This window comes from Balaenoptera physalus, assembly GCF_965194825.1.
Source record: "Balaenoptera physalus genome assembly, chromosome: 19".
NCBI lineage: Eukaryota > Metazoa > Chordata > Mammalia > Artiodactyla > Balaenopteridae > Balaenoptera > Balaenoptera physalus.
The window spans coordinates 41,995,076-42,022,034 of record NC_138900.1 but is presented as its reverse complement, the minus strand read 5'-3'; the positions used below and the strand labels follow the sequence as shown (position 1 = coordinate 42,022,034).

General features: G+C 39.0%; 2 long non-coding RNA genes across 2 annotated transcripts in view; both read right to left on the bottom strand.

The window, feature by feature from the left end:
* LOC309649494 overlaps nucleotides 1–26,959 on the bottom strand; it is a 913,024-nt gene that overhangs the window by 531,061 nt on the left and 355,004 nt on the right. The window lies entirely within an intron of this gene.
* On the bottom strand, nucleotides 8,328–19,783 carry LOC309649500. The gene is made up of 2 exons (XR_014257160.1): nucleotides 18,302–19,783; nucleotides 8,328–17,674 (listed from the first exon to the last, which is right to left on the bottom strand). It is a non-coding gene; the product is annotated as an uncharacterized lncRNA (long non-coding RNA).

The following is a 26,959-nucleotide window of genomic DNA, read 5'->3' as shown; positions in this document are numbered from 1 at the left end:
GCATTACTATATCTTTGAGTACACTAATATTTTTTTTCACAATTTCTAACCTGCTATTGCTCCCATCCATTTATTTCAGACACAGTAATTTTTATCTGTTTTATTTCAATTTTCGTATCTTCTACATCTTTACTAATATGCTCACCTTTCCTCCAGTTTCTTAAACATTTGGAATTCAGGTATGCTGTTTTAATGTCTTTGTCTGCCACTAACTATGGGTAAAATTTTTTTGCATGCCTGGTAAATTTTAATTGGATGCCAAACATTGTGAATTTTACCTTGTTTGTGCTGAATAGTTTTTGTATTCCTATAAACATATTAAAGCTTTGTTCTGACACACAGATAAATTACTTGGAAACAGTCTCATACTTTTGGGTCTTGCTCCACTACATAAATTATTATCATGCTAGTAAAAAGAGTTGAATAAGCGTGTCTATCAAGTTGGAAACCTTGGCAAGTCTTATGTGCTCTAGAGGGGGAAGATAAACCCTACAAAGTTTCAAGGATTTGCCACCTGAGTAAAATGTTAGGAATCCAGTGGTCAGGAGTGTTCTGGGATATCCCCTCCAAAGGATTAAATATTACACCTGGTACCTTACTCCATAAAAAAGGAAACACAACACCTAGTGGGTTCTAGAGACAACATGTTCATTATTTGGGACTACTACTCTTATCCATATACCAAGTGTCGTAAAAGGCTGTCATCTTTGAATAGGGACCAGAGCATGAAAGGACTGTGCAGGAAGCTGAGGATGCAGTGCAAAAAGCTCTGCCCCTTGGGATATTTAAGCCAGGAGAATATATGGTTTTAGAGGCACTGGTGAGAAAGATGCTGTGGGGGTTTATGACAAGCCCCAAAGTGAAAAATCACAATGAAGACCCCTAAGTTTCTGGAGTAGGGCCATGCCAACTGAAGAAAAGAATTGCATAACTTTTTGAAGGAAAAAACTCTGGCATGCTTCTAGGCCCTGGTAGAGAGAAAAAAATGCTTGATGATGGTGTAACATTGTCTATACACTCAGAATGTCCATCATGAGCTAGGTTCTGTCAGACGCACAAAGTATTAAGATAAGACAGGCTAAGCAAAAATACATTGTGATATTGAAATGATACATTCAGGACTGAGTACAAACTAAACCAGAGCGCATAAACAAGCTACCCATATGTCAACCCAGATCTCCTAGGATCTACCAGAGCTCAAGTTCCTGACCAATAGCCATATGGGGGTTTCCATTAAGACCAGTTGCATCTTATAATGAACAAAGTTTAAAAGAGATAAAAATAGAGAACTTTCAATGGCAATCAAGTTATAGAAAGTTTTTAAAAGATGTATAAGTGTGATTTTGATTATTTGCTAAGAGAATTCTATAAAAATAAGTGAATCAATGCTCATAGTAAGTTAATTTAAGCTTTTTGACAAAGACTTCAGTGAAAAGGGAAAGGTTCTAACATTCCAGATTCATGATGAAGCACCAATTATGTGCCAGAACCTATGCTAGGCATCTGGTATCTCCTATCTCACTGAATCCATAAAACTAATCCTAAGAGACAACTATCATTACCACTCATTTGAAGATAAGTTGATTTTCAAAAAGTAAGCAACCCATCTATTGGGTGGGCCAAAAAGAGCCTTCAGTATTTAAATAAAAATAAAAGACACATTTTTCATTTTCACCAAGAATTTTATTGAACAATGTATTCACCCTTTTGTTCCACTACCTTCTGCCACTTTTCAGGCAATTTCGTAATTCCATCTTTCCAAAACTTTTTATCTTTCTGAGCAAAGAATTGTTCCAGGTGCCTTTTACAGTCTTCCAGGGAATTGAAATTTTTTCCATTAAGAGAATTTTGTAAAGACTGAAATAAATGGAAATCTGAAGGTGCAATGTCTGGTGAATATGGTGGAACTTCCCTGCCAAACTTTAACAGGTTTTGCCTGGTCATCAAAGAAACATGCAGTCTTGTGTTATCCTGATGGAATATTGTGCAATTTCTGTTGACTAACTCCAGACGCTCTTCAAGGAGTGCTGCTTTCAGTTGGTCTAATTGGGAGCAGTACTTGTTGGAATTAATCGCTTGGTTTTCCGGAAGGAGTTCATAATAGAGGACTCCCTTCCAATCCCACCGTATACACAGCATCACTTTCTTTGCATGAAGACCGGACTTTGGTGTGGTTGGTGGTGGTCCATTTCACTTGCCCCATGATCTCTTCTATTACACATTGTTGTACAGTATCCACTTTTCATAGCCTGTCACAATTTGTTTTAAAAACGGAACGTTTTCTTTACGTTTCAGTAGAGAATCACATGCAGAAACACGGTCAAGGAGGTTTCTTTCCCTTAACTTATGTGGAACCCAAACATCAAAGCAATGAACATAACCAAGCTGGTGCAAATGATTTTCAGCACTTGATTTGGATATTTTGAGTATGTTGGCTATCTCCTGTGTAGTATAATGTTCATGGTTCTCAACTGTTTCAATTTGATTGCTATCAACTTCAACTGGTCTACCTGACCATGGGGCATCGTCCAGCAAGAAATCTCCAGCACGAAACTTTGCAAACCACTTTTGACATGTTTGATCAGTCACAGCACCTTCTCCATACACTGCACAAATCTTTTTGTGCATTTCAGCTGCATTTTTACCTTTCTTGAAATAATAAAGCATAATATGTCAAAATGCTGCTTTTTTCCTTCCATCTTCAAAAATGGCTACACAAAAATTCACCAATTTTGATGTCTTTTTTTTTAAATGCACACTGGTATGACAGCTGTCACATACAATCTAACAAAACTGTTTCGAATGAAGTTAAAGACAACTAAGTGCTACTAGAGCCATCTTACGGAAAAAAACCAATGAACCTTTTGGCCAACCCGATAAATATACACAGAACATTGTTAAATTAGGAGGAAAAGTCTGCCTTCAAAATAAAATTTTCCTGTACACCATTCAAGTTAGCAATGCAAGAATAGTTAACATATAGTATCATATGTAGAGAATGCTCTACAACAGCAAGTAGAGAATTTGTTGCCAGGATTCAGAGACCAGGATTTCCTAAGGAATTTCCCCTAAGACTGAGTCTCCAACTCACTAGTAACTACTGACTCAGGCACTGAACCTGATACCAACAGAAAAGAACTCTTCAGTCGTCAAACAATAGGGCCAGCCATCCTTAGGCTCCTGATCACACACAGCCAAGATTGTGACTGCATCGTGGTTCTTAAGAATTCTGCCGGGTGAAAGCATGTCTAAATGCATGTGTCTTCTGGTATCTCATTACAATATAGCTCTCTGCCCATCTTTCGTGGTCTAGTCTCAGTATGCAGGCCCTACCTCTGCCTCGGGAGAAACTGGATGAGAATCAGCAAGTTCACTGGGAGGAAGAGAGTTTATAGTACCAGAAGATAAACAAAACAGATCAGGAAAAGGGAAGGGGAAAGGTTTTCTGCATGTATATTATACATACAGTATTCTCTTTACTAGTTGAATTCTGTTCACTTAGTAAGTTATATATATAATAATATAAATAAATTACACACACATACATACACATATACACACGCAAGTACAAAGTTTAACTGGGAATGAGATATTTCATTGCATTCTAAGGCTTTCCCATTGTTATCCCAGCCTGCATTCTTCTCCTCCAATCATCCTAATAACTACCATAGATTAATCTTCAATAGACTATTAATTATCTTAGGATAAACATCATGACTTCTTTGTGTATTTCCCATAGAATGCAGAGCTCTGTCATGTGTGATTTGTTTAATGCATGTTTTTAGAACAAAACTAAAGGTTCTAGAAAATGAAGTCATCATACCTACATTACTGTGGAATTTGAAAGTTGAGAACTTCCTTAGACTTTTTAGTAAAAATTTTCATACTTTATGATGGTGGAGAATTGGGACTTAATTTGCACAAGATCACAGAACCAGGTATCGGCAAAACTAATTCTGTTAACAAATACTAAGCAAGTACCTACTATGTAATAAGGCCTGGGATTATAATGAAGGTCTTCCATTACCTAATTTAGTACTCTTTCCAAAATACCTAGGAACTAGTTTTCAATTACTCTTAATATAATATAAGCTCCAAAGGAGGGATTTTGTTCTGTTCACTTCTGTATCACCAGCAAATTGAGCAGTGCCTGGCATCTGAATATTTAATGAGTATTTGAAGAATAAGTTGATGAACCATCAATTTTCAGACTACGTAAATATCTTTTGATGATCTACAAGTTACTGAAGAATCTTATCAGTTCACATTTTGAAATGTCAGTGATTCCCATACAATTCAAAGATTGCAGAATTCTGATCAAGTGTGTTTCTCTTTCTCATAAGAAATGCCGTATGTACGGGAAGAAGAGTTTCAGCTATGTGTGCTTTGTGATTGCATTCAATATAAGCAAGAGTTTATTCCTCCTTTTGCAAAAGACGTTCATGTTTGGGTTGAATTTTTTGTTTCCTTCCCTTGTTTGGGCACAGTGTAAACACAGCTAGAATCTATAATTGGCCATGCTATCGCTGAGCCCTCACTTACCCAATGGAACATCAGCTTTATGAAAAGTAGGTTTGCTTTTCATGTTCACAGTAGTGTGTTGAGTTTTCTAAAATCAGGCTCTTGCAAGCCATTATCAATGAGAAATAGTAAAAGGCTAGTGGGGACCAGGTTTGTATTGCTTCTTTTTAAGGCTTTTTACAAAGGTATACTTGGGAATGCTGTTTTTCAAAATCCTGTCCTGACAAGTTAAGTACTAGCAGTTCTTTGTTGAAAGATCTTTCATCTTTTTTTTTTTTCTTTCTTTTTCTATTTAGGAAAGTTTCCTTCCTCTGAAATAGCCTCCTTTGGTCTGTAATATGCCTATTATATGGCAGGCAGAAATTCACATATTCACTCTCCACCACCCTCCTTTATTCTGAACATAGGAAAATTGTTAGCTATACATACTGCTTGAGTCTGAAGACATGCCACATTCTTCATGTTTCAGTAATATTGATTCATCATTCACAAACATTTCCTGAGTACCTAACATGCAAAGGGACTACACAGGAGGCTGCAGAGAGGAATCAACCCTTAAAATCATGGTATATGTACAGTAGAAATGATTTTTACTGCCTGCCTTCTATATTCCAAACACTGAATGAACCTCTGACATTATATAATTTAATATTTAAAAAAAACCATAAAGTAGGCACTAAGATTGTTATTCTTAAAAAGAGATAAGTGAGACTTGATAAGATTAAATAGCTTTCCAGGGAATTCCCTGGCAGCTCAGTGGTTACGACTCTGTGCTTCCACTGCAGGGGGCATGGGTTCAATCCCTGGTCAGGGAACAAAGATCCTGCAAGCTGGGCAACACAGCCAAAAAAAAAACAAACAAAAAAAGCTTTCCAAAGGTCACACATAGATAGAAGACAGTATACTCTGATTTCAAACTGGTCTTCTTGCCCATAATCCTCATGCTCTTCCTATTCTAAAAAACTAAACTCTTTAAAACTTTACAAATCAAATTTAGGAAGTAAATTAAATGTACAAATAAAATAAAATAAAATAATTTTAATTTATAAATTATACATTATGAATTATTATGATGAAAATTGTTTAATTGATCCTGATAATTAAAACCCCATGGCTTTGGGGGCTTATAAAGCTACAATAAAGGTTAGACTAGGCAAGATTTTGGACACACTGACGAGAAAGAGAACACTGCCTGGGAATTACATCCAAGCAACCTTCAGGCCCCAGTCTTCGGTAAAGTGAAGTACATTCTACCAGAGGTTTTCAAACTGGGCACCTCAGAGCACTACTTTCTACAGAGGGGCCTCAGGGGCCCAGAAGGAAACCAACTGATATAATACTCTGAGCCCTCCCATTCTCGTCCATCCACCCCGAGAACACACCTCCAAACGGAACAGCTGCACTTTTATCAGTCTAATGTATTGGATTTCCATTCAAGATTATCTTTAAAAAAATTATTCAACTTCTAACAAATAGCCACTTGAGTCTAAGTTTTAGCATATAAGGCCTCTTCAGATTCTGTGATTCTAAGGCCAAGATAAGTAGTAAAATATGTCTAGAGCAGCAATGACAAATTCATATTTCATCAGGGGCCAGGCAGGACCAATAAACTTGGAGAAAAAAAAAAAAAAACTTGGTTAGATTATACAGGTAATGCTATTCTGCGGAAACCTGAGAGTGTATGCCCTACTTTAAAATTTTTGAACTTTTAAGGTTTTTTTTTTGTCTTTAACACTGTGCTGACAAGTCTATATTTCTAACATGTGACTCCCAGTCTAGAAATCGCTAGAATGAGAAACTCTGTCCAAGAAGAACTCTGAATTATAGAAACTGTGAAGGGGAGGATTGTGTTCATATCAACCACCTAGGTTTGAATGAGCACCATTATTATTTCATTCAAGAAGAACCTAATGATGACTTAAAATGCAACTATGGTGTGTGAACCTTGTACCCAAATGTCCACATTGCAGAAAGCTGAGAAAATGGATCAAAAACAAACAAAAGCAAAACTATGACCATTCATTTGCCCTCAATTTCCTCATATATAAAATGGACTCTAAGTATGCCAAGCTGTTCCACTACCACTGTCCGGCTTATGGGATCTCTCTCCTCAGTTGTGATCCTGGGTGGGTTATTTTCAAATAATAGGTCATAGACTTTCCACACTGTCTTTTGCTAAGGATGAACAGTGTGCATGTGACACACACACACACACACACACACACACACACACACACACACACACACACACACACAGGCATGAGGTGGATATCGTATGACTTAATCCCTGCTGTTCATTGTTCAATGCATCAAAAGGGAGCCTGCCAGCCACTTCTCTGTGAATGCACTAGTCTCAGAGCAGGGTCAAGAAGAGCCTTCTTCCTCTGGCTCCCAGCATTAGCTGTCTTATGTTTGACACTTCGTGCTGAGAGGCCTTACTTGGCTGGAAGCTCTGTACTAACTCAGCTTAGTCTGATGAGCCACTTGGAAGAACCAAGCTGAAGCTGTCTTGAAACTGCAAAAAGAGCCAGAGGGTCAGTGTAGTCAGTTTGTAAAGAATCAACCTGGCTAATGAAGGGGCCAGGAAAGTCTAACTCACTAACATAAGGCTGTCTTTTGATCCTGCAGGAGAAAGGAATTAACACTTTTATTTTACAGTAAATGTGCTTAGTAACGCTGAATCTAATCCTTTGTTCCATTTTATTCCACCTTGGAATAGAAGTTTGCACAGAGCTCCAAAGGATGGGTAGGATTATCCCGAGATAATAAAGCAGAATGGTCTTAGAAGGATAGGGAAACTGTAAGCAAAGTTGTGAGGAGAGTCAAAAGTATGTTTGGGAAGTGTTTAGGTGGGAAGGGTCAGAAAATACGTCACTTACCACTGCTTACTCCTACAGCATAATGAGACTCACAACACAGAGTTATTGTTGAGTAAATTAGTTACAGCAAGGAAAGTGTTCACAGTGTTCTTGGTTCATACTAAGTGCTTAGTAAATATTGGTTATAATTTCTTGCAATATTATTATTACTGGAAAGAAAAGCTTTAACAACACACTAACAACATTAAGCTTTTATAAAGCTTCTGAGGTAAGAGTGCTTTATATATGTTAACTTATTTAATCTACATACAACCATGCAACATAGACGCTAATACTATGTCAGATGAGGAAACCAAGGTAGAGAGAGGTGAAACAATATACCCAAGATTACTCAACGGGTAAGCAGATAGTCAGAATTCAAACCAAGGCAATATGCTACTGAATCCATGTTTTCATCACCATACCTTACTGTTTCTTCACATCTTGAATGGCCAGGAATGTCATGTTACGAATATTCATTTCATTCTTTCTTCTGTTTTTTAATTTAATTTTATTTATTTTTTATACAGCAGGCTCTTATTAGTTATCTATTTTATACATATTAGTGTATATATGTCAATCCCAACCTCCCAATTCATCCCACCACCACCCCACCCCTGCTTTCCCCCCTTGGTGTCCATACGTTTGTTCTCTACATGTGTCTCTATTTCTGCCTTGCAAACCACTTCATCTGTACCATTTTTCTACATTCCACATATACGTGTTAATATACAATATTTGACTCTTTGACTTACTTCACTCTTTATGACAGTCTCTAGGTCCATCCATGTCTCTACAAATGACCCAATTTTGTTCCTTTATATAGCTGAGTAATATTCCATTGTATATATGTACCACATCTTCTTTATCCATCCATCTGTCGATGGGCATTTAGGTTGCTTCCATGACCTGGCTATTGAAAATAGTGCTGCAATGAACATTGGGGTGCATGTGTCTTTTTGAATTATGGTTTTCTCTGGGTATATGCCCAGTGGTGGGATTGCTGGGTCATATGGTAATTCTATTTTTAGTTTTTTAAGGAACCTCCATACTGTTCTCCATAGTGGCTGTATCAATTTACATTCCCAACAATGGTGCAAGACGGATTCCTTTTCTCCACATCCTCTCCACCATTTGTTGTTTGTAGATTTTCTGATGATGCCCATTCTAACTCGTGTGACATGATACCTCATTGTAGTTTTGATTTGCATTTCTCTAATAATCAGTGATGTTGAGCAGCTTTTCATGTGCCTCTTGGCCATCTGTATGTCTTCTTTGGAAAAATGTCTGTTTAGGTGTTCTGCCCATTTTTGGATTGGGTTGTTTGTTTTTTTAATATTGAGCTGCATGAGCTGTTTATATATTTTGGAGATTAATCCTTTGTCCGTTGATTCGTTTGCAAATATTTTCTCCCATTCTGAGGGATGTCTTTTTGTGTCTTGTTTATGGTTTCCTTTGCTGTGCAAAAGCTTTTAAGTTTCATTAGGTCCCATTTGTTTATTTTTGTTTTTATTTCCATTAATCTAGGAGGTGGATCAAAAAAGATCTTGCTGTGATTTATGTCAAAGAGTGTGCTTCCTATGTTTTCCTCTAAGAGTTTTATAGTGTCCAGTCTTACATTTAGGTCTCTAATCTATTTTGAGTTTATTTTTGTGTATGGTGTTAGGGACTGTTCTAATTTCATTCTTTTACATGTAGCTATCCAGTTTTCCCAGCACCACTTATTGAAGAGACTGTCTTTTCTCCATTGTATATCCTTGCCTTCTTTGTCATAGATTAGTTGACCACAGGTGCATGGGTTTATCTCTAGGCTTTCTATCTTGTTCCATTGATCTATATTTCTATTTTTGTGCCAGTACCATACTGTCTTGATTACTGCAGCACTATAGGATAGTCTGAAGTCAGGGAGCCTGATTCCTCCAGCTCCATTTTTCTTTCTCAAGATTGCTTTGGGGCTTCCCTGGTGGTGCAGTGGTTGAGAATCTGCCTGCTAATGCAGGGGACACGGGTTCGAGCCCTGGTCTGGGAAGATCCCACATGCCGCGGAGCAACTGGGCCCATGAGCCACAACTACTGAGCCTGCATGTCTGGAGCCTGTGCTCCACAACAAGAGAGGCCGCGATAGTGAGAGGCCCGCGCAGCGTGATAAAGAGTGGCCCCCGCTCGCCGCAACTAGAGAAAGCCCTCGCACAGAAACGAAGACCCAACACAGCCAAAAATAAAATAAAATAAATAAATAATTTTTAAAAAAAAGATTGCTTTGGCTATTTGAGGTCTTTCGTGTTTCCATACAAATTGTGAAAGTTTTTGTTCTAGTTCTGTGGAAAATGCCATTCGTAGTTTGATAGGGATTGCATTGAATCTGTAGATTGCTTTGGGTAGTATAGTCATTTTCACAATATTGATTCTTCCAATCCAAGAACATGGCATATCTCTCCATCTGTTCGTGTCATCTTTGATTTCTTTCACCAGTGTCTTATAGTTTTCTGAGTACAGGTCTTTTACCTCCTTAGGTAGGTTTATTCCTAGGTATTTTATTCTTTTTGTTGCAATGGTAAATGGGAGTGTTTCCTTAATTTCTCTGACCTTTCGTTGTTAGTGTATAGGAATGCAAGAGATTTCTGTGCATTAATTTTGTATCCTGCAACTTTACCAAATTCATCAATTAGCTCTAATAGTTTTCTGGTGGCATCTTTGGGATTCTCTGTGTATAGTATCATGTCATCTGCCAACAGTGACAGTTTTACTTCTTTTGCAATTTGTATTCCTTTTATTTCTTTTTCTTCTCTGTTTGTCATGGCTAGGACTTCCAAAACTATGTTGAATAACAGTGGCGAGAATGGACATCCTTGTCATGTTCCTGATCTTAGAGGAAATGCTTCCAGTTTTTCACCATTGAGAATGATGTTTGCTGTGGGTTGGTCGTATATGGCCTTTATTATGTTGAGGTAGGTTCTCTCTATGCCCACTTTCTGGAGAGTTTTTATCATAAATGGGTGTTGAATTTTGTCAAAAGCTTTTTCTGCATCTATTGAGATGATCATATGGTTTTTATCCTTCAATTTGTTAATATGGTGTATCACATTGATTGATTTGCATATATTGAAGAATCCTTGCATCCCTGAGATAAATCCCACTTGATCACATACTTCTAATGAGCTGTTGGATTCTGTTTGCTAGTCTTTGGTTGAGGATTTTTGCATCTATATTCATCAGTAATACTGGTCTGTAATTTTCTTTTTTTGTAGTATCTTTGTCTGGTTTTGCTATCAGGGCGATGGTGGCCTCGTAGAATGAGTTTGGGAGTGTTCCTTCCTCTGCAATTTTTTAGAAGAGTTTGAGAGGGATGGGCGTTAGCTCTTCTCTAAATGTTTGATAGAATTCACCTGTGAAGCCATCTGATCCTGGGTTTTTGTTTGTTGGAAGATTTTTAATCACAGTTTCAACTTCATTACTTGTGATTGGTCTGTTCATATTTTCTATTTCTTCCTGGTTCAATCTTGGAAGGTTATTCCTTTCTAAGAATTTGTCCTTTTCTTCCAGGTTGTTGATTTTATTGGCATAGAATTGCTTGTAGTAGTCTCTTATGATGTTTTGTATTTCTGCGGTGTCTGTTGTAACTTCTCCTTTTTCATTTCTCATTTTATTGATTTGAGTCCTCTCCCTCTTTTTCTTGATGAGTCTGGCTAATGGTTTATCAATTTTATCTTCTCAAAGAACCAGCTTGTAGTTTTATTGATCTTTGCTACTGTTTTCTTTGTTTCTATTTCATTTATTTCTGCTCTGATCTTTATGATCTCTTTCCTTCTACTAACTTTGAGTTTTGTTTGTTCTTCTTTCTCTAGTTCCTTTAGGTGTAAGGTTAGATAGTTTATTCAAGATTTTTCTTGTTTCTTGAGGTAGAACTGTATTGCTATAAACTTCCCTCTTAGAACTGCTTCTGCTGCATCCGATAGGTTTTGGATCGTCATGTTTTTGTTGTCATTTGTCTCTAGGTATTTTTTGATTACTTCAGTGATCTCTCAATTATTTAGTAACATATTGTTTAGCCTCCATATGTTTGTGTTTTTTAAGTTTTTTTCCCTGTAATTGATTTTTAATCTCATAGCGTTGTGGTCAGAAATGATGTTCGATATGATTTCAATTTTCTTATATTTACCGAGGCTTGATTGGTGACCCAAGATGTGATCTCTCCTGGAGAATGTTCCATGTGCGCTTGAGAAGAAAGTGCATTCTGCTGTTTTCGGATGGAATGTCCCATAAATATCGATTAAATCTATCTGGTCTATTTTATCATTTAAACCTTGTGTTTCCTTATTAACTTTCCGTCTGGATTATCTGTCCATTGGTGTAAGTGAGGTGTTAAAGTCCCCCACGATTATTGTGTTACTGTTGGTTTCCTCTTTTATAGCTGTTAGCATTTGTCTTATGTATTGAGGTGCTCCTATGTTGGGTGCATATATATTTATAATTGTTATATCTTCTTCTTGGATGATCCCTTGATCATTATGTAGTGTCCTTCCTTGTCTCGTTACATTCTTTATTTTAAAGTCTATTTTATCTGATATGAGTACTGCTACTCCAGCTTTCTTTTGATTTCCATTTGCATGGAATATCTTTTTCCATCCCCTCACTTTCAGTCTGTATGTGACCCTAGGTCTGAAGTGGCTCTCTTGTAGACAGCATATATATGGGTCGTTTTTTTTGTATCTGTTCAGCAAGCCTGTGTCTTTTGGTTGGCGCATTTAATCCATTCACATTTAAGGTAATTATTGATATGTATGTTCCTATTACCATTTTCTTAATTGTTTTGGGATTGTTTTTGTAGGTCCTTTTCTTCTCTTGTGTTTCCCACTTAGAGAAGTTCCTTTAGCATTTGTTGTAGAGCTGGTTTGGTGGTGCTGAATTCTCTTAGCTTTTGCTTGTCTGTAAAGCTTTTGATTTCTCCATCGAATCTGAATGAGATCCTTGCCGGGTAGAGTAATCTTGGTTGTAGGTTCTTCCCTTTCATCACTTTAAATATATCATGCCACTCCCTTCTGGCTTGTAGAGTTTCTGCTGAGAAATCAGCTGTTAACCTTATTGGAGTTCCCTTGTATGTTATGTCATTTTTCCCTTGTTGCTTTTAATAATTTTTGTCTTTAACTTTTGTCAATTTGATTACTATGTTTCTCAGCATGTTTCTCCATGGGTTTATCCTTCCTGGGACTCTCTGTGCTTCCTGGACTTGGGTGGCTATTTCCTTTCCCATGTTAGGGAAGTTTTTGACTATAATCTCTTCAAATATTTTCTTGGGTCCTTTCTCTCTCTCTTCTCCTTCTGGGATCCCTATAATGTGAATGTTGGCGTGTTTAATGTTGTCCCAGAGGTCTCTTAGGCTGTCTTCATTTCTTTTCATTCTTCTTTCTTTATTCTGTTCTGCGGCAGTGAATTCCACCATTCTGTCTTCCAGGTCACTTATCCATTCTTCTGCCTCAGTTATTCTGCTACTGATTCCTTCTAGTGTAGTTTTCATTTCAGTTATTGTATTGTTCATCTCTGCCTGTCTGTTCTTTAATTCTTCTAGGTCTTTGTTAAACATTTCTTGCATCTTCTCGATCTTTGCCTCCATTCTTTTTCCAAGGTTCTGCATCATCTTCACTCTCATTGTTCTGAATTCTTTTTCTAGAAGGTTGCCTATCTCCACTTCATTTAATTGTTTTTCTGGGATTTTATCTTGTTCCTTCATCTGGTACATAGCCCTCTGCCTTTTCATCTTGTCTATCTTTCTGTGTATGTGGTTTTCGTTCCACAGGCTGCAGGATTGTAGTTCTTCTTGCTTCTGCTGTCTGCCCTCTGGTGGATGAGGCTATCTAAGAGGCCTGTGCAAGCTTCCTGATGGGAGGGACTGGTGGTGGGTAGAGCTGGGTGTTGCTCTGGTGGGCAGAGCTCAGTAAAACTATAATGTGCTTGTCTGCTGATGGGTGGGGCTAAGTTCCCTCCCTGTTGGTTGTTTGGCCTGAGGTGACCCAGCACTGGAGCCTACAGTCTCTTTGTTGGGGCTAATGGCGGACTCCGGAAGGACTCATGCCAAGGAGTACTTCCCAGAACTTCTGCTGCCAGTGTCGTCCTCGCGGTGAGCCACAGCCATCCCCCTACCTCTGCAGGAGACCCTCCAACACTAGCAGGTAGGTCTGGTTCAGTCTCCTATGGGATCAGTGCTCCTTCCCCTTGGGTCCTGATGCACACACTACTTTGTGTGTGCCCTCCAAGAGTGGAGTCTCTGTTTCCCCCAGTCCTGTCCAAGTTCTGTAATCAAATCCTGCTAGCCTTCAAAGTCTGATTCTCTAGGAATTCTTCCTCCCATTGCCAGACCCCCAGGTTTGGAAGCCTGACATGGAACTCAGAACCTTCACCCCAGTGTGTGGACTTCTGTGGTATAACTGTTCTCCAGTTTGTGAGTCACCCACCCAGCAATTATGGGATTTGATGTTATTGTGATTATGCCCCCCCTACCATCTCATTGCAGCTTCTCCTTTGTCTTTGGATGTGGGGTATCTTTTTTGGTAAGTTCCAGTGTCTTCCTTTTGATGATTGTTCAGCAATTAGTTGTGATTCCAGTGCTCTCGCAAGAGGGAGTGAGTGCACGTCCTTCTACTCTGCCATCTTCTCATTCTTTCTTCAGTGAGAAGCTCTTTATGTTTTTTGAGGGAACTGAAATGGCCAAACCATGCCAAAGGAGGAATCACTAGAGAGAGAGAGACTACAGATATCAGAATCTCTTAGGAGGTTACTGAAAGGCAAGAGAAGGCACTGATCGAAGGCAGTGATGAGATGGAAGCAGAAAGAAGGAAACAGAACAGAACCAATGCAACTGACGTGAGGTGTGAGAGACACAGGACAATCTCGGAGAGCTCTGAAGCTTGAGTTGGGCAAAGAGAAGGAGTATCTCCCCAAAATATATGTCCAAGTCCTAACTCTGTGAATATGATCTTATTTGGAAAAAGGGCTTTTGAAGTGGTAATTAAGTTCAGAATCTTGAGATGAGATCATCCTGGATATAGGATCCAGATCCAAAATCCCATACTAGATCTAGTGACCAACGTCCATACGAGAGAAAGGAGAGGGAGATTTGAGACAAAGAGACACAAGGGGAAAGGCCAGGTTAAGATTCATATGAAGATGGAGGCAGAGAATGGTTTCATGTAGCCCCAAGTCAAGGACTGCCTCTAGCCACCAGAAACTGGATGAGGCAAGGAAGGAACCTCCCCTAGAGCCTCCAGAGGGAGCTCAGCCCTGCTGACACTTTGATTACAGATGTCTGGACTTACAACTCCAAGAGAATAAAATTCTGTTGTTTTAAGCCACCAAGTTTGTGTGATTTGTTACTAATACAACACACAATTTGCAAAGGACTTGCATCCAAAGTACATGTTCTTTTAGCTGTATCATTAAGAGACAAACAACCAATGGAAACATTGGCAAAATACTTGAAAAAGAAATCCACAGGGTGGGAGGGAGACACAAGATGGAGGCGATATGGGGATATATGTATATGTATAGCTGATTCACTTTGTTATAAAGCAGAAACTAACACACCATTGTAAAGCAATTATACTCCAATAAAGATGTTAAAAAAAAAAAAAAAAGAAATCCACATAACATGGTACACAAGTGACCAGTAGATACATGAAAAGATGCTCAACTTCTTTTGTCATCAGGAAAATTAAAATTAAAATCAAATGGGATGAAGCTATACTATACCAGACTGGCACAAATTAAAAAAAAGGCAGGCAACACTAATGCTGAATATATACTCTATCACTCGGCAATTCCACTCTCCTAAGCGTTTTACATCAGTTCTCAGTCTGTCCTCACAGTAATCCTATGAGGTATATATAACCATTTTACAGGCAAGGATAAAGGGGGTTCAGAGAAGGTAAAACAATTTTCCCAAAGTCTAGTATCCATCTTGCCGTAATGTTCCTGTATTATGCACAAGATTATTTATTGAGGAACACATGAGACATCTGGGTACAGATCTGGAGAAAACAAAAAGCCCCAGAGTAAGAAGAGGTAAAGCAAGAAAAATGCAGCGTATGAAGCGAGAATAAAAAGTATAAATTATTTTTACTGGAGAAAATCTCTAGAATCACATCACATTGCCTCCTACCCCCACTCCCTTCACAAAACCAACATCACCAACCACATGGCCAACCAGCAGAAGAGCTAGGTTAATTCCAGATCTTCTGGTTTCCAGCTCCATATATTTGCTTTTGCCCTATACAATCTTCCAATCCCAGTTCTTCCAAAATACAAACCTTGATTAGTACCTAGTCAGATAGAATTATCATAGAAGTTTCTCCATGTCAGGATGGACAAAGCAAGCAAACTTACAGAAAACTAGTGTAGTATTCTAATTCCATAAGCCACTCTAAAGATCATATTTGATAGATTATATATGGAGGTGATTGCTTGTTAACCAGTAGTTGTTATGAGTATATTAAAACAATTCAATCTGACCAAAGGGCCTTATTCTTCCTTACCCTGGATGCCTCTATCTGTTGCACATGTTTTCTCATAACAAGTTATATCTCTGGATCTCAGAGTGCTTTTAAAACATCACACTTCTACTCCGAGGCATTTTCACTGCATTTCTGTGGACTATTTAAATCCAAGGCATTTTCATTGCATTTCTGTGGACTATTTAAATCTCTTCTATGTTTGTCGTAAATTGAGGTGATCCAACAGTTCCAACTAGAAGGATAAAGTTTAGCCCAGTGGGGGAGGCATTAAACCTCCTTGCAAGTCAGCAAAAGTGACAGCCTGGTAGCAATTTAAAATTACTCTGAGACCACAACTGCCAATTAAAATAGACTTTCATGGTAACAGATGAACATCTGCTATCTTCCATTTGGAAAGAAAAATTAAAAAGAGTTTTACATTTCTTAGTAATGAAAAACTTAGATATAAGCTTGCAATGTTTTAGTTTGCGCTTTGCTAAAACTACATATTCTTTCATTATGCCTTCCAACAGTACGATGTTGCCTTTTTTGTTGTTTTTTTTTAATAGCCACAAAATGTTCGTAACAAAACAAACTAAGCAAAAGTCAGAATCCATGATTCATTCACAGTCATTCTAAAAGCTGCACATTACCCTCCTCTCATCTCCTGCAAAAATAGATTTGGAGGAGATTATCCTAAAGATGCTATTTTGATGAAATGTATGTGATCTGAATTCTGCAAAAGCGTTCCTGGAAAAGGACTCTCAGATCTCAGTTGGAGAGAGGAAGGAAGGGATGGTGGGAGGAAGGAACAGATACACACACATACCCTCAACACACAATCTAGACTCCTAGTAATTAAAGCTTGATTCTTACTTTTTACTCAGAACCCCCCATATAAAATCAAGTTTTTGAACATGTGGATTCCTTAATAAGCTGTGCTTGATTACAGGAAACCCCACAAAGTACTATCTTACCTTTTAAGATAAGGATTCCAGGATAACTAATAATCCATTTAGAGAGGTATGTCTTACATTCAAATGTTCCATCTTTTGAGAAATCTGCTCTTACTACTCAATTCATCCATTACATCTTCCTGCAATACATGCCTACAATATAGTAATTAGCACTGAATCATATTTATTGTCATGTCTTTTTTTTTTTTTTTGCTGCACCACGCAGCTTGTGGAATCTTAGTTCCCTGACCAGGGGTCGAACCCAGGCTTCTTGCAGTGGAAACTCAGAGTCCTAACTACTGGACCACCAGGGAATTCCCTATTGTCATGTCTTATTGTCATGTGTTCCTAAATAAACTTTGACATATTTCTTTCTACTTCTTATCCAAGACCCAAACCTAACACAGAATGACATTAAATAAAACTTTGATGACTAAATGAGTAAATGCTATCATAAGAATCCAGTAAAAAAAATTATCCTCAAGTGAACCTCAATCATTTCTGCTATCAATTACTAGTCAATCTCTTTAATTTCACATGCAAACCTCAAGTTCTCCTCATGCTCAACCTATTTTCTATTTTTCCATTTCTTTAACAATGTGTGACCTAGATACGTTCATTAGTATAAATAGGAAGCATCTTCCACACTTATCTGTCACACATGTACATGCACAATGTGCTCCTCTAGAAAAGCTCGACTTTACCCACCTTAGTTACAGAGCATTCATTCCCCCCACATCTTTTGCTCACCATCTGGTAAAAAACAGTTTCTGATGTCATTTCCTTCTCAGACACGCAATACATTTGTCTTTGTTTACTCAGTAAATTCAACCTTTCTTCACACTGCTTCTCAAGCCTGTATCAAGATGAGGAGACATGGGCTATGAACCAAAAGACGGAGAAGCACCAAAGAGAAAAGCAAAACACTTGTGTGATGTGTGATTCCTTGTGACATGCACTGTGTGTCCGGTCTATGAGGTAAATTATAGCACTCCTACCTCTGCATATGGTAATATTAAAATGTAGAGAGAGTAGGTGATTTTTCTACATATGAAAGTCTCAAAGATCTGTCTTTTAGTTCAGAGAAAGTAAGTATGAAAACTTATTTTCCTCTATTAGACCTTAAACTCCTTGAATACAGGGGTTATGTCTTTTTCTTTAATGATCTCATTTATTTTTTTAAAAAATTTGAGTGGAGTATAGCTGATTTACAATGTTGTGTTAGTTTCTGCTGTACTATCTCGGTATCGAATCACATCAGTTGGTCCATTCATGATTGTTAAATGAATGACCAAAATGTGCCCAGCATAGGACTTTCCTAGGCTGTCCCACCTAAAAACTTTACCCTCCCATCACCTCCTTCAAGGAAAATGAAGAATTATGATGCCGAAAGTAATGGTCATGTATTGTCGATTTCTCCATTTTCAGGCAAAAAAAAAAAAAAAAAAAAAAAGCTGAAGACCAGAGAATTTAAGCAACTTACCTAGTATCACACAGTTAGTGAATCACAAAGACAAGATTCAAACACCAGTTCTATCTAAATTCCATAATCCGTGCTCTAACCATTATGTATTTTTCCGTTTATTTTCTGAACTACTCATGCAAGACACTTACATTGCCTAAAATTGCGCACCAAGACACAGGCGGACTCTGACCTTAGTAATCAGTGTGAAAGCACACAGAGCTAAAAGCTGGCTCGTTACACCCTACTGACTGGTGGGTGTCCAACAGAACACTGGAGAAAAATTAGTCTAATCTCTTTGTTTTACACAGATGGAAATAAGGTTCCTGAGCAATCAAGTGATTTCCTCAAGTCTCTCCAGCAAGTGATGCCAAGAAAAAAGTAGATCCTAGTGTCTGTTCACAAATCTAGTCCTCATGCTGCCACACTACTCTGCCTCTCTTAATTAATTGCTGCTTCTATGATTATCAGAATGGACTTGATTTAATAATTCAACAAGGCTTTTATAGCAGCTTATGTGCCAGGCATTGGGATTGCTTCTAGAGGAAGCTGAGATAAGACACGTTCCCATTTCATATTGAACAAGCCTCCTGAAATGGAAAAGAGGACAGTCTTTGTGAGTTAAGACAACACACACACACACACACACACACACACACACACACACACTCTCTCTCTCTCTCACTCCTTGATATTTAATGGAAACTTCCATTATCTTTATGTTGCTTGCCTATGCCCATTGCTTTCCTCTTTATTCTCTCTGGCCAGAGTGATTAGGTTATGAAGCTGAGCTAATCCTGTTAGTGCGGGATGACTTTTCTCACACTTGTGTGTCTCATAGCTCTTAGAAAGTCAGAAGGAATTACTGGACATTGAATTCACCTTGCCAGAAAAATGACAAACGGTGGGAGGGAGGGAAAGGGAGCGTGGACGCCCAGCTGACCTGTTCTTTAACCTTTCCCTCTGGAAGCCATTCTTCCCTCTGTGGGTGTCAGTGCAGGCCAGAGCCATGGATAACTCTGCCCTTGAGATACAAAGAGAGCAAAGATGATGTCAGCTGTTTCTTCCTGAGCAAACATTCCAGTAATTCCACGCCAGACAGCTTGCAAAATTGCCTTTGTAGGACCGCTGAGGTCTCCTTTCCCGTCAAGTTCACTTTGTATTTATTCAGCAAAGATGCACCTACCACAGAGTGCACCAGGAGACATGGTGTCAGAGTCGCAGCGAGCCCACTTCATGGATGATTAGCATTCTCTGACCCGGTCACCATTTTCAATCACTTGCACCTGTAGACTTCTGGCTGCAGCAATGACTTCTATCCTTCGAAACCTTTTCCTCCTCAACAACATCAGAATAAGTTTGTTAAAGCACTCTGCTTTAAGTGGTGCCTTGCTTGGAGCAGCACTCTGATACCAAGTCTATATCAAAATATACATATTCTGAACACACACCCCAGAAATTTTAATTCTATAAATCCCATGCATCTCCCCCATTAAGAATCACTGAATGGGGCTTCCCTGGTGGCGCAGTGGTTGAGAATCTGCCTGCCAATGCAGGGGACACGGGTTCGAGCCCTGGTTTGGGAGGATCCCACATGTCGCGGAGCAACTAGGCCCGTGAGCCACAACTACTGAGCCTGCGCGTCTGGAGCCTGTGCTCCGCAACAAGAGAGGCCACAACAGTGAGAGGCCCGCGCACCGCGATGAAGAGTGGCCCCCACTCGCCGCAACTAGAGAAAGCCCTCGCACAGAAACAAAGACCCAACACAGCCAAAAATAATAAATAAATAAATAAATAAATAAAGAATCACTGAATGAGATGAGTGGCCATGTGTCTATTTGATTCTTAATCTAAAGCAGAGTTCCTAAAATTAATTCATTTGATTTTCACTGAGCACCTACCATGTCCTAGACATTGTACTAGACTCAAGTCTCCTAAAAGTGTGAGCTACAGACTGGCAGTAACAGCAGTACCTAAGACTTGCTAGAAATGCAAATTCTTGGACACCACCCCAGACCTACTGAACTAGAATCTCCCATGGCAGGGATCCAGAATTCTGGATCTCTGGGTGAATCATATAGGGTTTGAGAAGCCTATGGTTAGTGGTAAACTGTATGTAGCTCAAATGTCGGTGGGAAGGCTATGTGGTCCCTGAGATTAAAATAGAATTGTTGGAACCTGGAGTCCATGGCTTGGGTCAATTAGTTTGCAGGGGCTGCCATAACAAAATACCTCAGACTGGGTGGCTTAAACAACCCAGAAAATTGTCTCAAAGTTCTGGAGGCTGGGAGTCCAAGATCAGGGTGTCGGCAGGGTTCATTCCTTCTGAGGACTGTGAGAGAAGGATCTATTCCAGGCCCCTCTCCTTGACATATAGATGACTATCTTCTCCCTGTGTTTCTTTAAATCATCTTCCCTCTATGTATATCACTATCCAAATTTCCCCTTTCCATAAGAGCACCAGTCATATTGTATTAGGACCCATCCACCCCGATGACCTCATTTTTACTTGATTACCTCTGTAAAGACCCTATCTCCAGGGCTTCCCTGGTGGTGCAGTGGTTAAGAATCCACCTGCCAGTGCAGGAGACACGGGTTGGAGCCCTGGTCCGGGAAGATCCCACATACCGCGGAGCAACTAAGCCCGTGTGCCACAACTACTGAGCCTGCGCTCTAGAGCCTGCAAGCCACAACTACTGAGCCTGCGTGCTGCAACTACTGAAGCCCACGCACCTAGAGCCCGTGCTCTGCAACAAGAGAAGCCACCACAATGAGAAGCCCACGCACTGCAACGAAGTGTAGCCCCCGCTCGCCGCAACTAGAGAAAGCCTGTGCGCAGCAATGAAGACCCAACACAACCAAAAATAAATAAATAAATAAAACTTTTAAAAAAGACCCTATCTCCAAATACAGTCACATTCTAAATTACTGGAGGTACAGGACTTCAACATATTAATTTGGGGGTGGGGGAGCACAATTCGACACATAAACACTGAGGAATTTCTTAAGTCTAAGTATGATTTTACGAATATTAAACATTGGGCTAACACTATGGCTTTTGCTATCACACTCACACTGGCATCACCCTGGGTATGATGCTAATTGCTTTCTTTGGTTCCCATGTGAACTCTAACAATGCCAAGTTTTCCGTGAATTTTGGGAGATTTTATTGTATCTTCAAGGTGAGTGTCACAGGGAGAGGAGTGTCGCTTATGGTTTAGCATCTGCCCCTTACTCTCCTCTCTCCCTCTTCCATTCTTTATCTATTTTTTTTTTCAGCACAAACTTTTTGCCAGCAGCTGTGCTAACTATCAGTGATTCAAAGATGGAAGGGACACCACCATGATCCCTCTCATGTACATTAAGAGGCTGTTCTTTCATATTATCACCCCTGATTTATGATAACGTGGTTAAAATGGATGGCCATGCAACATGTGCTTCTGAGTTGCTTTAAAATTCTTGATGCAGACATTGTCCATTATGCCACTCATTTCAAAAATCACATTCTTCCTGACGCAAATGGTTTGTGAGCTTCTGACTTTCAGATGCTCAAATGTGAATGGTCACGAATTTCTTTCTAAGTGGCTGAAATATAAATCACATATTCCATCACAGCTCTATTAATCTTTATCGTTAGGGTGCTTACTTTCTGCCTCCTTCTATGGATATTAATCTTTTATTACTAGTTCAATAGATGCCTTGTCAAGGTATCTTAATAACAATGAAAACCTCCTCAACTTTTGGGGGGACAGGGACTGTGGTGTAAATAAATCCCACAGGGTATATAAAACACTTATTCATGTAATAATCAAGCAGCATCCCCTAGCAACCATAATACCTTAAAATGCCACAACAGAACTCTTGCTGTCGCCCCTTCAAACCTCCCTCCTCCTTGCCTTTCCCAGGAAATGGCACCGTCATCCTCCAGGCATTAGCACCAACTTCTCACCTTTTCTTCACTTTCCACATCCAATCCGTCAGCAAATGCATCTGATATTACCTCAAAAATAGATCCTAAACTGGGTCACTTCTCTCTGCCTCCATTTTTACGTAGTCCTGGCCACCACCTTTATTGAGTGGATGCCTGAAATAGCCTCCTGGTTGTTCCATTGCACCTCTCAATCCCAATCTTTCCGTTAACTCACTACTGCCAAAGTGATCTTTTAAAAACCTAAAACATACCAATACTTCTCTAGTTAAAACCCTTCAAGCCTTCTCTAATGCATATGAAATAAAATACAAACTCTGTACTCTGATTTACAAAACCATGCACAGCATTTCTCTTTCTGACTTTAACTCATACAGCACTCATTAGGCCAGAAATGGTGCTAAATACCCAACAAGGAACATCTTCCTTAATCATCACTGCAATGTTTCAACAGAGTAGCTGTTGGAAGGAATACCAGAGATGAGGATTTAAGAAGGTGAAAGAACTTGCCCAAGTGCACAGCGCCAGCAATTTTTGCAACTGAGATTCATACCTAGTGTTTAACAACAGCTAGTTAGTACATGCTATGTGCCAGACACTGGGCTAAGTCCTTTATACATATTTACTCATTTAATACTTATATCAGCTCTGTGAGTCAAGTATTATTACCACCTTCATTTTATAGATAAGGAGACTGAGACTCAAAGAGGTTTAATAACCAGTTTATGGTCCTATCAGTACAAGCCAATTAACAGCAGCATTGGGATTTGAACCCAGGCAGGCAGCTCCTAGTTTCATGCTGTTAACACTAGGTGCATCGCTACTACCACTTAAATTCTCTACACTTCAGCATCCTCATCTTTAAAATGCAATTAGGCTACCTACCTTGCAAGGTTGTTTAAGGATTAAAACAACAATACATACTTGAAATTAGAAAAAAATAAAAAATAAGTTCCATTTAATCACTACAGTAAGAAGGGGATGACCCAGGGCTTAAGTCTGTGAGATAAAATAAGAAATATAAGCTTCCATACTTGACAGTAGATTAAGGCACGGTAAAGGAAACAGAAATATCGTCTAGGTGGTGTGCTGACTTGGGAGATTGGGATTGACATGTATACACTGATGTGTATAAACTTGATGACTAATAAGAACCTGCTGTATAAAAAAATAAATAAAATAAAATTCAAAAATTAAAGAAAAAAAAACTAATACTAAACTTTCTTTGGGTTATTTGTATGGAAATATGTTAATATAAATGTTTCAGACATTACATGAAATTCCTAAAAATCTTATATGTTCTGGTATAATGTTATAAGTCATAATTCTAGTTATTACTTTAAAATGTATATCTCAGAAATAACTAAATTTTCTTGTCAATTGCATTATTATGAACTTTCATCAAATCTTTAACCGTGGTCATTTTTAAGTCTTTTGTCATTTACAGACAGTTCTGGGTGTACTCTGATGCTTTTGCAAAAATGTTCCTATAAAAGGGTTTCATCCTCAAGGAATTCATGGAAAAGACTCTGACAAGTACAGGTTTCTGGTAACTGACTATACTGCTGAACTGAATGAATAAGCATTTTCAGAACTGTAATGGAAAACTGATGAATTCATAAAAGTGCTAACAAAAGATCAAGATGAAAAAAAAAATTAATTACATGGGACTGAGTGAACTGATGAGGATGATTATAATTTTTGTGACTGTTTGAATAAAAAAAAAAAAGAGGGAGGGGATATGGGGACATATGTATGCATACGGCTGATTCACTTTGGTGTACCACAGAAACTAACACAATATTGTGAAGCAATTATACTCCAATAAAGATCTATTAAAAAAAAAAAAGGAGCAAAATCTTTCAGGCAAAGAAGATAATATTTAATGGAATTAAACACAACAAAAAAGGAACAGGAAAATAAAACCAACACCAACTGCTGCTGCCGCCAGGATTCCAGAACACAGATAATGCAACAGCTTTTGCCTTATCCTTGTAGTGGGGCTAAAATAATCAGCCTGAAGGATTCAGTGGGGATTCTGGATCAATTTCCCAAGATTACATGGAGTAAGAGGAAAACAGGGTGGTTTTGTGATGGCAACAATGTTTTCTGGGAGCCTATAGGCTCTGGTCTTTTTCACCCTCTTATCCATTCCATCACCTCCACCAAGTCACTGAACATCACATATGGCAGACAGCCTACCAGGGTGGCCCCCATGACCTCTGCCTCCTTGTGTTCATGCCCTTTAGTGATCCCCTGACCTTGAGTATCTGCTGGCTTAGTAATTTACTTCTAGCTTTATAGAATATGGCAAAGTGACAGGATGTGCATGATTATGTATGTATACTTGATTACATAAGATTATAATACCCATATTTTAAGGCAACTCTCTCCTTTGCAGTAAAGAAATAAGAGGTCATGTTGGGAGGCCCATGTGTCAAGGAGTTAAGGGCAGCTTCTAGGAGCTGAGGGTCGCCTCCACCAATAGCCAACAAGAAGCCTTCAGGCCTACAACCACAAGGAACTGAATGTTACCAACAACCATGTGAGTTTGGAAGCAGATTCTTCCCCCAATCAAACCTCGGATGAGACCACAGCCCTGGCCAACACCTTGATTACAGCCTTGTGAGATCCACAAGTAGAAGACCAGCTTAGGCAACTCTGACTCCTGACCCACAAAAACTGTGTGATAATAAACATGTGCTGTTTTAAACTGCTAAATTTGGGGTAAAATTGTTATAGATAACTAATGTATCACATTTGCTTCCATTTCTCCATCTGAATCAAGGGGAGAAATCGTATAAAGCTCATTCTCACCAGTAATGAGAGAGCAAAAATCTATAGCAGCACTGGGCCACCAGGTCTATATGATGATGCCTAAATTGAAATAGGCCTTATTCCAAAAACTGGTGCTGTATTTTGTGTGTCTTTCTTCATTGATTTTTCCTTTTTGTTCACAGTGAGAGAGAACAACATACATTTGACATATAATAGAACTCCATGAGCAGATGATCTTCCTGGGACATTTCCCTGACCTCCTAATTGATTTACCAGGTGCCAGGCCCTGACTTCATTAAGCCACTCTCTCAGTTCTTGACCTTCCAAAAAGACCATTCCAACCACATCATATTCCTTTTCCAAAACCTCCACTTCCTGGAGAATCAAAGCCAAAATCTTTAGCAAGGCCCCAAGGCCAGGTTTGTTGAGTGAATAAAGAAATGAATAAAGGTATGTGGTAGAACACTTAAAAAAAAAAAAAGAAATACCATCTAGAAGATACACGCAGATTCATGAAAATGTATTTTTCATATGAAAGGCCCCGGGGATAATGGTGGTCAAACTAAAGATATAGATGGCCTAAAGTCCAATTTCTTAAATACACTAAGCCCACAGCAATTTGGTTGAAGTGAGATCATAATTCCACAGTGTTCATTTTCTCCTCTTCTGTGTCCTCTCCCACTCCACTAAATACCCAGCCTTCTTGATGCAAACCTAGCGGCCAGAAGAGTGGTGTGACCCCTGGAGGAAGCCACTTGGCCTCTGAATCTGACATGGTGCAAAGTCCATGCCCTGCTGTCTTTCACAGTTTTATTTGAAGATGATTCACAGCATGGCTCCTGTTGTTCCTGGTACAGGCAGGGAACACAAGCGCAGCAATTTGACTTGCACGAAAAATTCATTTTTCTAAGTTGCCAACGACCATGACTAGTTGGGAAGCTCCCTTCCTTAGCTGTTTTCCATGAACTACAAAGAGGAAAAGACAGAACTATCTTTGCAATCTCTCTGTATATGCCCTAAAAGTTACTGCAGCAGGCGTTAGTAGCAAAAATGAATGAATCATCCATATTGAAGGTTTTGTAGTTGCCAGTGCAGTCCCCCTCTTGGTCTCCTCCTGCCACACTGCCTGCTCTATTCAGACCACCAGTCTTCTGATTCTCCAACTCCCCAACCTCCATTCTAGCTCAGGGACTTGAACATGTGGTCTTCTGCCTGAACACTATTGGTGCAACTTGTTATGACTTAAATTGTGCCCACCCCACCCCCGCAAAAAGCATGGTGAAGTCCAAACATCAATATCTCAGAATATGACCTTATTTGGAAATAGGATCTTTACAGAGGCAATCAAGTGAAAATCAGGTCATTCGGTGGGCCCTAATCCAATATGACTAATGTCCTTATAAAAAAAGGAAATTTGGACCCAGAGACAGACACACACAGAAGGAAGAATGATGTGAAGAGACAGAGAGAAGACGGCGCTTTACAAGCCAAGGAATGCCTGAGGAAGCTAGGAAGCCTGAAACAAATCCTTCCCCAATGCCTTCAGAGGTCCGACATCTGGATTCTAGACTTCTGGAATTCAGGATTGTGAAACAATAAGTTTCTATTGTTCTAAGCCACCCAGTTTGTGGTACTTTGTTACAGCAGTCCTAGCTGATGAACATACTGATCTCTGTATAGCTGTCTTCTTTTTATCCTTCAGGCTCAGCTTGGCATCCTCCAACATCCTAACTAAAGTACCTCTTTGACATAGACACACTACTATATACAAAATAGATAACTAATAAGGACCTACTGTATAGCACAGGGAACTCTACTCAGTACTCTGCAATGGCCTATATGGGAAAAGAATCTAAAAAAAGAGTGAACATAAGTATATGTACAACTGATTCATCACTTTGCTATACAGCAGGAGCTAACACAACATTGTAAATCAACTATACTCCAATAAAAAATTTTTTTAATAAATAAAC